Source organism: Scyliorhinus canicula, chromosome 10 (genome assembly GCF_902713615.1).
Source record: "Scyliorhinus canicula chromosome 10, sScyCan1.1, whole genome shotgun sequence".
In the NCBI taxonomy this organism is placed as follows: Eukaryota; Metazoa; Chordata; class Chondrichthyes; order Carcharhiniformes; family Scyliorhinidae; genus Scyliorhinus; species Scyliorhinus canicula.
The window spans coordinates 141,249,487-141,263,022 of NC_052155.1; the positions used below are offsets into that span (position 1 = coordinate 141,249,487).

Sequence of the window (13,536 nt, forward strand, 5' to 3'; positions counted from 1 at the left end):
TAGTGATAGCACAGGGCCATCACTGGGTTTGTGCCAAATCACTGGGTTTGTGCCAAATCACTGGGTTTGTGCCAAATCACTGGGTTTGTGCCAAATCACTGGGTTTGTGCCAAATGTAGATGAACCCCACAACAGGGTTGTGCAAGTAGTGTTTGAGGCTGCAGTTGGATGGCAAAGTCACCGCATGATGCATCGCTGGACATTGTCAACGTATCTGGGGATTCATCAGAGCCCCAAACTAATTCTGTGGCCATCAAGCGCTTGAAAAAAAAGTTGACAAATCTGTTTGGATAATAAATAAAATTAGGCCACAAACATACTAAAAAGGAGGAAATTACCACCTTCCTGACAAGATGGAATCTGCATCCAACATCAAAGTAAGGCAGAATGAAGTGCTATGTTTGGGGGTTTTTCTTTGCCCATAGAATAATAGGACTCATAAAACAAGATTCTGGCTCATGCAGTAAACGCTGATTCGCCGAAGTGAGACTTGGAGCTATTTCTGGCTGTGGAAGAGATCCCCTCGTTGAAGCAGTAGGCATCTTGTATTGCTAATGAGGAGCACAGTGGTTTCCTGGAATGTTTTAATAACTATGGAGCTTGGAGAGGAATGTTCCTCTCTAATTGGCCTGGTTTTGTATCTGACCACCCTCCTCATGAGGGAGATTATATGGCTCTGGATGGATGTGGAGTGTCTGTAACATCACAACTGTGTAGGACAGGCTGAGTGGACCAGGAGGCCTTTGACTGCCCATTATTATTTTTATGTCCATCGATCACCCGCAGTAACCCAATCTTCTGAAGAGGTTAATAAAAAAAGAAAGAAATAGCTCCACAGGTTAATTTAGAGTTGAAAATGCTGAAGAATTCCTTTCTAACCCTCAGTTAAATCCAGCTAGATTAAGAACACCATTGTTACCCACCCTGCCACTGCAGCACAAGATGCCCATGGGTGGGACAGTCTTATAAAGTTCTAAAACAAAGGCTTTTTTTTGGGTCTAAAGCTAATAGCCACATTGGTTTCACCCCTCATTCAATGGAAGGTTATGATGTTGAATTATACATAAATTATTCCTTTTTTAAATAAATAGAGTATCCAATCCTTTTTTCGTCCAATTAAGGGGCAATTTAGCATGGCAAATCCACCTATCCTGCACATCTTTGGGTTGTGGGAGTGAAACCCACGCAGACATGGGGAGAATGTGCAAACTCCACACAGATTGTGACCCAGGGCCGGGATTGAACCCAGGTCCTTGGCACCATGAGGCAGTAATGCTAACCGCTGTGCCACCTACAGAAATTATTCTTAAAAGATATTTGATTGTCAGCAGTATTCCATTGAACAAGTGGGACATGTGCCAGCAATAAACGAGAGCAATTAGTTATTTGCTGTTAACTGTTTCAATTTTTGTAAAAAGCAGATTTCAGCATGGACCGTGTTTCACTGATCAAGCGGCTTTATGTCATTGCACAAGCCAAAGGCGGATTATGCCAAATATGCATAATCCACCAACAGTTCAAGTCAATCTTCCCCCTTTTTCACTTTTGTGTACAGTGCCAGCGAGCATCTTCTCACGGAAGAAGTTGCATGTCTATTGAAAGACACAATGAAAGAAACCTAATACTAGATCTGGAATGTGTAGACTATTCTTCACTGATTTTTGCATTGAAGGGGATAAGAAAAGGTACAAGAATCAGGTGCTCCAAAAACAAAACTATGTTTGGACTTGAGCTATGAGTGATCTCAGACAATCATGAGCAGTGATCAGTGACGAATAAATATTTCACAGAGCTGGTTCGGTGTAATGGGATGAGACCTGAGGCATTTTATGTGGGGGGTACATACAGGTTATATCTATTTACATCTGATACTAGTCTGAGGGGTTGTGAAATAAAACTTTCACGTTAGCTGGAATTCCACTACTCCCCACTTCCAGGTCTTGTGGTGATGAAGAGTGTAAATAAAATGGGTAAAATCTCCATCCTGCTGGAAGTCCACTCACTTTGTGCATTGATGTAGTTTCCAGTAGCCATTGTAGGAAGGATAGAACATAGAACAGTACAGCACAGAACAGGCCCTTCGGCCCTCAATGTTGTGCCGAGCAATGATCACCCTACTTAAACCCACGTAACCCGTATACCCGTAACCCAACAATCCCCCCATTAACCTTACACTACGGGCAATTTAGCATGGCCAATCCACCTAACCCGCACATCTTTGGACTGTGGAAGCATTGGAAAGGATGCAGAGGAGATTTACCAGGATGTTGCCTGGTATGGAGGGGGGAGATGGAAACTGTTTAAGTCCCCAAAGTAGGCTGCCACTTCCAATATTAGGATGACTAACCGGAATGTTGGATGCTTCAGAAGCACTGAGTCACAAACCTTCAGTGGCATTAAAGAGGTAATTCCAGCATGACAAGAGCCAGCATGGCCTGATTTGCTGTAACTAGTGTAGTCATCTAAGATGGCCACCTGCAAAGGACCATGGGAATTAGGGCCAACCCAGGACTCAGAGAGATACACAGCCTATGTGTATCTAAAACACAGGTAACAAGACCTGACCGAAACCCCCGCTCATTTACATTTTAATGGAAATAGAACAATAGACAATAGAACTCCAATCAAGCAACTGGGACACGTCACAGACTGATCAGTGCCACTCCCCTTGATCAGAAAGCACAACTGTCAAGGTCAATGACCGCTAAGGACCCGTCCAGCCACCAAGGCACCAGCCCCTTTATTAGCTGAAATCGAAGAGAGTAATCAGAGCCCTGTCGAACTATTGGGTCCAAGGTTAAGGTCCGCCCCAAAGATCGTAAAATCCCAGAGGGATAAAAGAGAGCACAGCCATGTGTTCTGTCTCTCTTGGATCCGGCCTGTGCCTAAATCAATTGCAGCAGGAACAGCCAGCTAAGTTCAAGACCAACGATCGCTACCTGACGGATGAGCCCAGCAGAGACAGAGCCGCTTTCTTTGAACCAGCCAAGTGAAATCCTGATAAAGGCCTTATCCATTTGCACAGTGCCAGTTGCCCTGAAGTTAACATAGAACATAGAACATAGGAACAGATTGGGAAACAGATTCTGGAAAGGTGCAGAAGTCACAGGGTAGTAGTCATGGGCGACTTCAACTTCCCAAACATTGAGTGGAAACTCTTTAGATCAAATAGTTTGGATGGGGTAGTGTTTGTGCAGTGTGTCCAGGAAGCTTTTCTAACACAGTATGTAGATTGTCCGACCAGAGGGGAGGCCATATTGGATTTAGTACTTGGTAATGAACCAGGGCAGGTGATAGATTTGTTAGTGGGGGAGCATTTTGGAGGTAGTGACCACAATTCTGTGACTTTCACTTTAGTAATGGAGAGGGATAGGTGCGAGCAACAGGGCAAGGTTTATAATTGGGGGAAGGGTAAATACAATGCTGTCAGACAAGAATTGAAGTGCAGAAGTTGGGAACATAGGCTGTCAGGGAAGGACACAAGTGAAATGTGGAACTTGTTCAAGGATCAGGTACTGCGTGTCTTTGATATGTATGTCCCTGTCAGGCAGGGAAGAGATGGTCGAGTGAGGGAACCATGGTTGACAAGAGAGGTTGAATGTCTTGTTAAGAGGAAGAAGGAGACTTATGTAAGGCTGAAGAAACAAGGTTCAGACAGTGCGCTGGAGGGATACAAGGTAGCCAGGAGGGAACTGAAGAAAGGGATTAGGAGAGCTAAGAGAGGGCATGAAAAATCTTTGGCGGGTAGGATCAAGAAAAACCCCAAGGCCTTTTACACATATGTGAGAAATATGAGAATGACTAGAGTGAGAGTAGGTCCGATTAAGGACAGTAGCGGGAGATTGTGTATTGAGTCTGAAGAGATAGGAGAGGTCTTGAACAAGTATTTTTCTTCAGTATTTACAAATGAGAGGGGCCATATTGTTGGAGAGGACAGCGTGAAGCAGACTGATAAGCTTGAGGAGATACTTGTCAGGAAGGAAGATGTGTTGCGCGTTTTGAAAAACTTGAGGATAGACAAGTCCCCCGGGCCTGACGGGATATATCCAAGGATTCTATGGGAAGCAAGAAATGAAATTGCAGAGCCGTTGGCAATGATCTTTTCGTCCTCGCTGTCAACAGGGGTGGTACCAGAGGATTGGAGAGTGGCGAATGTCGTGCCCCTGTTCAAAAAAGGGAATAGGGATAACCCTGGGAATTACAGGCCAGTTAGTCTTACTTCGGTGGTAGGCAAAGTAATGGAAAGGGTACTGAGGGATAGGATTTCTGAGCATCTGGAAAGGCATTGCTTGATTAGGGATAGTCAGCACGGATTTGTGAGGGGTAGGTCTTGCCTTACAAGTCTTATTGAATTCTTTGAGGAGGTGACCAAGCATGTGGATGAAGGTAAAGCAGTGGATGTAGTGTACATGGATTTTAGTAAGGCATTTGATAAGGTTCCCCATGGTAGGCTTATGCAGAAAGTAAGGAGGCATGGGATAGTGGGAAATTTGGCCAGTTGGATAACAAACTGGCTAACCGATAGAAGACAGAGAGTTGTGGTGGATGGCAAATATTCAGCCTGGAGCCCAGTTATCAGTGGCGTACCGCAGGGATCAGTTCTGGGTCCTCTGCTGTTTGTGATTTTCATTAACGACTTGGATGAGGGAGTTGAAGGGTGGGTCAGTAAATTTGCAGATGATACGAAGATTGGTGGAGTTGTGGATAGTGAGGAGGGCTGTTGTCGGCTTCAAAGAGACATAGATAGAATGCAGAGCTGGGCTGAGAAGTGGCAGATGGAGTTTAACCCTGACAAGTGTGAGGTTGTCCATTTTGGAAGGACAAATCTGAATGCGGAATACAGGGTTAATGGTAGGGTTCTTGGCAATGTGGAGGAGCAGAGAGATCTTGGGGTCTATGTTCATTGTTCTTTGAAAGTTGCCACTCAAGTGGATAGAGCTGTGAAGAAGGCCTATGGTGTGCTAGCGTTCATTAGCAGAGGGATTGAATTTAAGAGCCGTGAGGTGATGATGCAGCTGTACAAAACCTTGGTAAGGCCACATTTGGAGTACTGTGTGCAGTTCTGGTCACCTCATTTTAGGAAGGATGTGGAAGCTTTGGAAAAGGTGCAAAGGAGATTTACCAGGATGTTGCCTGGAATGGAGAGTAGGTCATACGAGGAAAGATTGAGGGTGCTAGGCCTTTTCTCATTAGAACGGAGAAGGATGAGGGGCGACTTGATAGAGGTTTATAAGATGATCAGGGGCATAGATAGAGTAGACAGTCAGAGACTTTTTCCCCGGGTGGAACACACCATTACAAGGGGACATAAATTTAAGATAAATGGTGGAAGATATAGAGGGGATGTCAGAGGTAGGTTCTTTACCCAGAGAGTAGTGGGGGCATGGAATGCACTGCCTGTGGTAGTAGTTGAGTCGGAAAATTTATGGACCTTCAAGCGGCTATTGGATAGGTACTTGGATTAGGGTAGAATAAGGGAGTGTAGGTTAACTTCTTAAGGGCAGCACGGTAGCATTGTGGATAGCACAATTGCTTCACAGCTCCAGGGTCCCAAGTTCGATTTCGACTTGGGTCACTGTCTGTGTGGAGTCTGCACACCCTCCCCGTGACTGCGTGGGTTTCCTCCGGGTACTCCGGTTTCCTCCCACAGTCCAAAGATGTGCAGGTTGGGTGGATTGGCCATGACAAATTGTCCAAAATTCTATGATTAACCTAGGACAAAAGTTCGGCGCAACATCGTGGGCCGAAGGGCCTGTTCTGTGCTGTATTTCTCTATCTATCTATTACAGCGCAGTACAAGCCCTTCGGGCCTCGATGTTGCGCCGACCTGTGTAACCACTCTAAAGCCCATCTACACTATTCCCTTATCATCCATATGTTTATCCAATGACCATTTAAATGCCCTTAATATTGGCGAGTCCACTACTGTTGCAGGCAGGGCATTCCACGCCCTTACTACTCTCTGAGTAAAGAACCTACCTCTGACATCTGTCCTACATCTATCTCCCCTCAATTTAAAGCTATGTCCCCTCGTGCGAGCCATCACCATCCGAGGAAAAGGGCTCTCACTGTCCACCCTATCTAATCCTCTGATCATCTTGTATGCCTCAATTAAGTCACCTCTTAACCTTCTTCTCTCTAACGAAAACAGCCTTAAGTCCCTCAGCCTTTCCTCATAAGATCTCCCCATCATACCAGGCAACATCCTGGTAAATCTCCTCTGCATCCTTTCCAAAGCTTCCACATCCTTCCTATAATGCAGTGACCAGAACTGCACGCAATACTCCAAATGCGGCCGCACCAGAGTTTTGTACAGCTGCAACATGACATCATGGCTCCGAAACTCAATCCCTCTACCAATAAAAGCTAACATACCGTACGCCTTCTTAACAACCCTATCAACCTGGGTGGCAACTTTCAGGGATCTATGTATATGGACACCGAGATCTCTCTGCTCATCCACACTACCAAGAATCTTACCATTAGCCTAGTACTCTGTCTTCCTGTTACTCCTTCCAAAATGAATCACCTCACACTTTTCTGCATTAAACTCCTCTCAGCCCAGTTCTGCGGCTTATCTATGTCCCTCTGTAACCTGCAACATCCTTCCGCACTATCCACAACTCCACTGACTTTAGTGTCATCTGCAAATTTACTCATCCGTCCTTCTATGCCCTCCTCCAGGTCATTTATAAAAATGACAAACAGCAGTGGCCCCAAAACAGATCCTTGTGGTACTCCACTAGTAACTGATCTCCAGGCTGAACATTTCCCATCAACCATCACCCTCTGTCTTCTTTCAGCTAGCCAATTTCTGATCTAAACTGCTAAATCACCCTGAATCCCATGCCTCCGTATTTTCTGCAATAGCCTACCGTGGGGAACCTTATCAAACGCTTCACTGAAATCCATGTACACCATCAACTGCTTTACCCTCATCCACCTGTTTGGTCACCTTCTCAAAGAACTCAAGGTTTGTGAGCACGACCTACTCTTCACAAAACCATGTTGACTACCCCTAATCAAACTATTCCTTTCTAGGTGATTATAAATCCTATCTCTTATAATCCTTTCCAAGACTTTGCCCACAACAGAAGTAAGGCTCACTGACCTATAGTTACCGGGGTTGTCTCTACTCCTCTCCTTGCTATCCTCCAGTCTTCTGGCACTATTCCTGTCGACAATGATGACATAAAAATCAAAGCCAAAGGCTCATCAATCTCCTCCCTAGCTTCCCAGAGAATCCTAGGATAAATCCCATCCGGTCCAAGGGGACTTATCTATTTTTCACACTTTCTAGTATAAGTATAGGTTATTGTAGCTGATGGGTGTAGTTTAACTCGTAAAGATATTGGGCGGGATTCTCCGACCCCCCGCCGGGTGGGAGAATCGCCGGGGGTCGGCGTGAATCCCGCCCCCGCCGTCCTCCCAATTCTCCCGGCCCCAAAAACCGGTCCAGCGTGAGTCGCACCGCCTGCCTCGGAGAATGGCGGGGTCCGGCGCGACTCAATGGGCGCTGGGCCCGCTTGAATTCTCCGGCCCACGATGGGCCAAAGTCCTGCCCGTATGTAGCCGGTCCCGCCAGCCTAAATTAGAGTCCCCTTACCAGCGGAACCTGGCAGCGCGGGCGGGCTCCAGGGTTCCTGGGGGCTTGTGGGGGGAAATGGCTCCGGAAGGTGCCCCCACGGTGGCCTGGCCCACAGTCGGGGCCCACCGATCTGCGGGCGGGCCTGTGCCGTGGGGGCACGCTATTCCTCTGCATCGGCCAATGTGGTCCTCCGCGATGGCCGATGTGGAGACGAAGCGTCCCCCGCATGCGTGGGGATGACGGCAGCACGCATTGGCGCTCTCACGCAAGCGGCGACTCGCGCCGGCCGGCGGAGGCCCTTCGGCGCCGGTTGGTGTAGCGCCAAACCCTATTCCGCCGGCCGGCGGGACACCAACCACTCCGGGGCGGACCTAGCCCCTGAAGGTGCGGAGCATTCCGAGAGAACCGACAAACTTTTAATCCAATTGCGAGAAAGAGAAAGAACCACAAGTGCAAGTTCCATATCGACCAAATAACCGAATTTCGGAAGTGTGCACTAACCTGCATGCGTACCTAACAGGAAGAGTAAGGTAAACTCGTTAAAATTGTGTACAACTATCGAGGGATTGTGAGCCGGAAAATAGCTTAAGCCATATCCGCTGTTCTTAAAGGGGAAAGAATGGCCCTTTTGGTCGAAATTTTGTGCGAATGATGAGTCCGGTCCAGGAAAGATAGGACAGACTTGGTGGGAGAACCTACGCGAGGTTCACAAGAAAAACGTAGGGAAAGTCAGAAAGCCGATGGCAATAGTGTCCTGTTTGGCACAGTTGCGAGGCACAGAGGAGGTTGTGAAGACGCTCCGTAGACAGTTAATTGAGAAGGAAGAAAAGAACGAGGGCAACAGTAATGAAAGCGAGAAGATAATTGAGCAACTCCGGGAACAGTTAGCAGCTAAGGATAAGGAAATGGCCAATGTAAAACGCGCACATCAATCTTGTCTGGTTCACCTTCGTAGCTTCCAGACCCAGTATGATAAAGCCTGCCAAGATACACAGCGCGCAGTCCTGGTAAGAGAGGAAACAGAAAAACAGGTCGCCCAGCTAACTAGCAAATGCGCAGGTTTAAAAGTAGCTCCGCAACTCCACTAAGGAACAGAGGCAGAGTACCGTTGACCATGCTAAATGCCGACAGAATCTAGAAAAGTTACAGTCGCTACACTCAGTACAGAATGACTACAGGTACACTTTCGGGCAGGATTTAGATGAGGAAGATGCTCCCGATTGGCAAGAGTTAAATGAAAGCACCCAAAAAGACATAAAGGACACGGGAAATCAAAATCAAACCACCCGGGCGCAATTCTCCGCTCCCCATGCCGGGTGGGAGAATCGCGGGAAGGCCCCCAGACAAATTTCACGCCCCCCTGGCGCCCCCGCGATTCTCTCCCCCCCCCACCACTTCGAAGAATCGGCGCTCGCCGCTTTTCACGGCGAACGGCGATTCTCTGACCCGGATGGGCCAAGCGGCCTGCCGTACGCGGCCGTTTCACGACGGTGTCAAACGCATCTGGTCGTTGCCGTCGTGAAACGGGAGTGAGAAGCCCATTTGGGGCTTGTAGGTGGCCTAGAAATGAAAGAGCACACGACTGTGCTCGGGAGGAGCGATCGGTGCCCACTGATCGTCGGGCCGGCGTCCAAATCGGACGCACTATTTCCCCTCCGCCGGTCCGCAAGACATGGCGGCTTGATCTTGCGGGGCTGAGGGGAAAGACAGCCACCGCGCATGCGCGGTTTCGTGCCGTCAGCGTCATGAAGTCAGCCGCGCATGCGCAGGTTGGAGCCGGCCAACCTGCGCATGCGCGGCTGACGACATTAGGCACGCCGGCCGCGTCATTCTTGGCGCGACGCCCCCGCGGCCGAGAGTTATGGAACGCCGCTCCTAGCCCCTCCGGGAGGGGAAAATAGGGGGCGAGGACCGGCCTCCGAGGCCGTCGTGAAACTCCGCCGAGTTCACGACGGCCCTCCCGATTTTTCCCGGGAGCGGAGAATGACAGCGACAGAATCTAGAAAAGTTACAGTCGCTACACTCAGTACCGAATGACTTCAGGTACACTTTCGGGCAGGATTTAGATGAGGAAGATGCTCCCGATTGGCAAGAGTTAAATGAAAGCACCCAAAAAGACATAAAGGACACGGGAAATCAAAATCAAACCACCCGGGCGCAATTCTCCGCTCCCCATGCCGGGTGGGAGAATCGCGGGAAGGCCCCCAGACAAATTTCACGCCCCCCTGGCGCCCCCGCGATTCTCTCCCCCCCCCACCACTTCGAAGAATCGGTGCCCCTCATGCCCCAAAAAAAAAGCACCCGCAGCACCAACTGCACATGCAGCACACACCCCCACTCACAATTCAACACCCATGAATCCAGTTACCACACAACGCAGGTCATCGGATCAGGAGGTTTACAGCACCCCACTATCCAGAACGCAATTAAGAGACCCTTGCGTGAAAATTATTCTATTTCATCCCACCGCAGACCCGCACAGCTTCTTTGAGGAGGTGCACCAACAAAAGGTTATGTACGGCCTAGATGAGAGAGAGGAAGTAAAGCTAATAGTTATGAGCCGTAGCCAGTCCGTAAGGTCAGCTTTGCCAGAACCCCAAAATGTAGCAGGGGAACTCTCCAGGAAATGAAAACAGCCATATTAGATGCCATCGGGTTTGGCAAAGGAGATCCAGTCGAGGGTTTAAATTACTGCAGGCAAAAAAAGGGAGAACATCCGACCGCCTTTGCCGGTCGCCTCTGGATACATTTTAAGGCAGTATTTGGGGTTTTAAACTGCGCTAACCTAGATGCTGAAGACAATACCAAATGGACCCGCACTTTAGTCTCCCATGCCACAGAAGCAGGTAAAAAGGCTTGCGGAAACTTTGATCCCACAGAACAGGCACACAATGAAGCATGGATACTGAGACATTTATCTAGAGCATGGGAACAGTCACTGCAGGAACAGATTCAACAGAATGGCCAGGAAGCATACAAAATGATCAGAGGGTTAGATAGGGTGGACAGCGAGAGCCTTCTCCCGCGGATGGAGGTGGCTAGCACGAGGGGACATAGCCTTAAATTGAGGGGTAATAGATATAGGACAGAGGTCAGAGGTGGGTTTTTTACGCAAAGAGTGGTGAGGCCGTGGAATGCCCTACCTGCAACAGTAGTGAACTCGCCAACATTGAGGGCATTTAAAAATTTGTTGGATAAGCATATGGATGATAAGGGCATAGTGTAGGTTAGATGGCCTTTAGTTTTTTTTCCATGTCGGTGCAACATCGAGGGCCGAAGGGCCTGTACTGCGCTGTATCGTTCTATGTTCTATGTTCTAAGCCACCATCCATCCAGTTAGGACTAGTCAGTCCCCCGCGTGGATAAACGAGGGTAGAGAAGAAGTCCAAAATCCCAGCGAACCATACCCAAGGGAGCAATCCACCAGAGAGCCTGCTCCACCTTACGTGCCCCCGGGATCATGTTACAACTGTGGGCAGTCAGGACACTTCGCCCGAGATTGCAGGAGACCCCCACCACCAGCTAGACTAGCCCCCATATATGAAAGAGAACACCACCCACAGCAGCTACAAGGTCCCAGCTGCCCCATGCAAACTGTGAGTGCTTACCCGCCACTTCTCATGGCAGGGACACCTCAGCAATGCCACTCTCTCCTCCTTCCTCTCTTCTTCGGTCACACTACACCGACTCCATATCCTAGTTACACCCCAGGCCAAATGCGATTGCGGCTAACTATTAAACTGGCCACCCTGAAATTCGGCTGGTTAAGATAAACCTCAACCTTAAGCAAGTAAAGAAAAGACTGGTCGAAGAAATTGTCCGCCCACTCCCCGCATTGACCACAAGCTGAGAGAGTCTCTGTACTTTAAAAATTTGCATTTCTTGACTCTCCAAAATGATATTTCAAAAATGAGGCAGTCACACATGTTGACAATCATAATGGGTAATTGGAGTAAGGAGAGAAAGACTAATAAAACGAGATATTAACCAAAGATAATAACGGATACTATGCTTGCATCCCCAGGATTACATGGAAAACAGACAACACAGGATGAAGCAAAGACTGCTGACATGCGTTTGGATCATCGCTGGACTTGGGGCCTCACGGTAGCATGGTGGTTAGCATCAATGCTTCACAGCTCCAGGGTCCCAGGTTCGTTTCCCGGCTGGGTCACTGTCTGTGTGGAGTCTGCACGTCCTCCCCGTGTGTGCGTGGGTTTCCTCCGGGTGCTCCGGTTTCCTCCCACAGTCCAAAGATGTGCGGGTTAGGTGGATTGGCCATGCTAAATTGCCCGTAGTGTAAGGTTAATGGGGGGATTGTTGGGTTACGGGGTTACGTGGGTTTAAGTGGGGTGATCATGGCTCGGCACAACATTGAGGGCTGAAGGGCCTGTTCTGTGCTGTACTGTTCTATGTTCTATGTTCTGCAACTGCGCGTGCAATGGACTTTTGTTACAAACCCCACATCAGCCCCGAACACTCCCAGCCAACAGGCCACCACCAGCCCGGACACTACACCACACATAAAGACAGACATCGAAACCCCCACCTGGATAGGCACATGGAGCACACCAGAATGACAGGGAGTGGGATAGCTTGATCTTGGTTTCAGACAATGCTCGGCACAACATCGAGGGCCAAAGGTCCTGTTCTGTGCTGTACTGAGAACCGTGAATGTGATCCCACTATTCAAGAAAGGCTGTAGGGATAAGACCGGGAACTACAGGCCAGTGAGTCTCCACATTGCTGGTGAGGAAACTAATGGAGAACATTCTGAAGGACTTTATCTCCACTTGAAGAGGCAAAGGTTTGATCAGGAATAGTCACCATGGCTTTGTCAGAGGGTGATTGTGCCTAACAAATTTGATAGAATTTTTTGAGCACATGACTAAGTGTGTAGTTGAGGGTAGTGCATTTGATGTAGTTGCCACGGATTTCAGCAAAGCATTTGACAAGGTCCCACATGGTGATGTCTAGCACGGGGAGACATAGCTTTACATTGAGGGGTGGTAGATATAGGACAGATGTCAGAGGTAGGTTCTTTACTCAGAGAGTAATAAGGGCGTGGAATGCCCTGCCTGCAACAGTAGTGGACTCGCCAACACTAAACGCATTCAAATGGTCATTGGATAGGCATATGGACGATAATGGAATAGTGTAGATGGGCTTCAGAGTGGTTTCACAGGTCGGCGCAACATCGAGGGCCGAAGGGTCTGTACTGCGCTGTAATGTTCTATGTTCTTTTAACTGTCCTCATCTCAAATTTCATTTGCGGCCCCAACCACTCAGACGTTCACATCATCCAACCAAACCTGCATCATTAATGATGCCAATCATTTCCATTGAGTTTATTATAAAGCTGCTCATCACCTGTCAGCTCTAAACTCTGGCAAAGGAGGAAGACCCAGACAGGTGTCTTTGAAAAATGGAAAGAATTGACATCTTCACTGCTCCACTGAAGGAGCTACAAGGGTGGCATTGCAGTGTATCAGCACTGGACTGTGAGCTAATGAAGGGTTGTGTAACATGAAAGGGGCCTGAGGTGAAGGAATTTTGAGAATGGAAACATTCCTGGTGTGCACATAATAGGTAAGAGCAACCTCTGTAAAAAGGCCAACACTTCCTCAGAGCGTAAAGGTTCTGGCAGAAATCCATGGTGCTGGGGAACTGGACAGTTAACCAGAAACTTCATTAACTTTAAAACGGCAATAGAAGGGCAAGAGGAGAAATTGAACGCACAAGCTGGACACCAACAGATCTGCGAGAAGAAGGAAAAGTGGATCTGGAGTAAGAGTAACTGCTCAGGCATACTTCAGGATGGTGACTGCCACTGAACAAATGGGGAGGGATTAAAGGGAAGTAAAGATTGGCTGATTTGGGTTGTGGGTGGAGGGATGGAGGAGGACGAGAAATACTTTCTGTTCAAAAAGTATTTCCTCATATTTTCT

At 48.2% G+C, this 13,536-nt stretch overlaps 1 protein-coding gene across 6 annotated transcripts in view; it reads right to left on the reverse strand.

The window, feature by feature from the left end:
* LOC119972690 (collagen alpha-1(XV) chain-like) overlaps positions 1–13,536 on the reverse strand; it is a 521,348-nt gene that overhangs the window by 210,819 nt on the left and 296,993 nt on the right. The gene's annotated exons all lie outside the window — the stretch shown is intronic.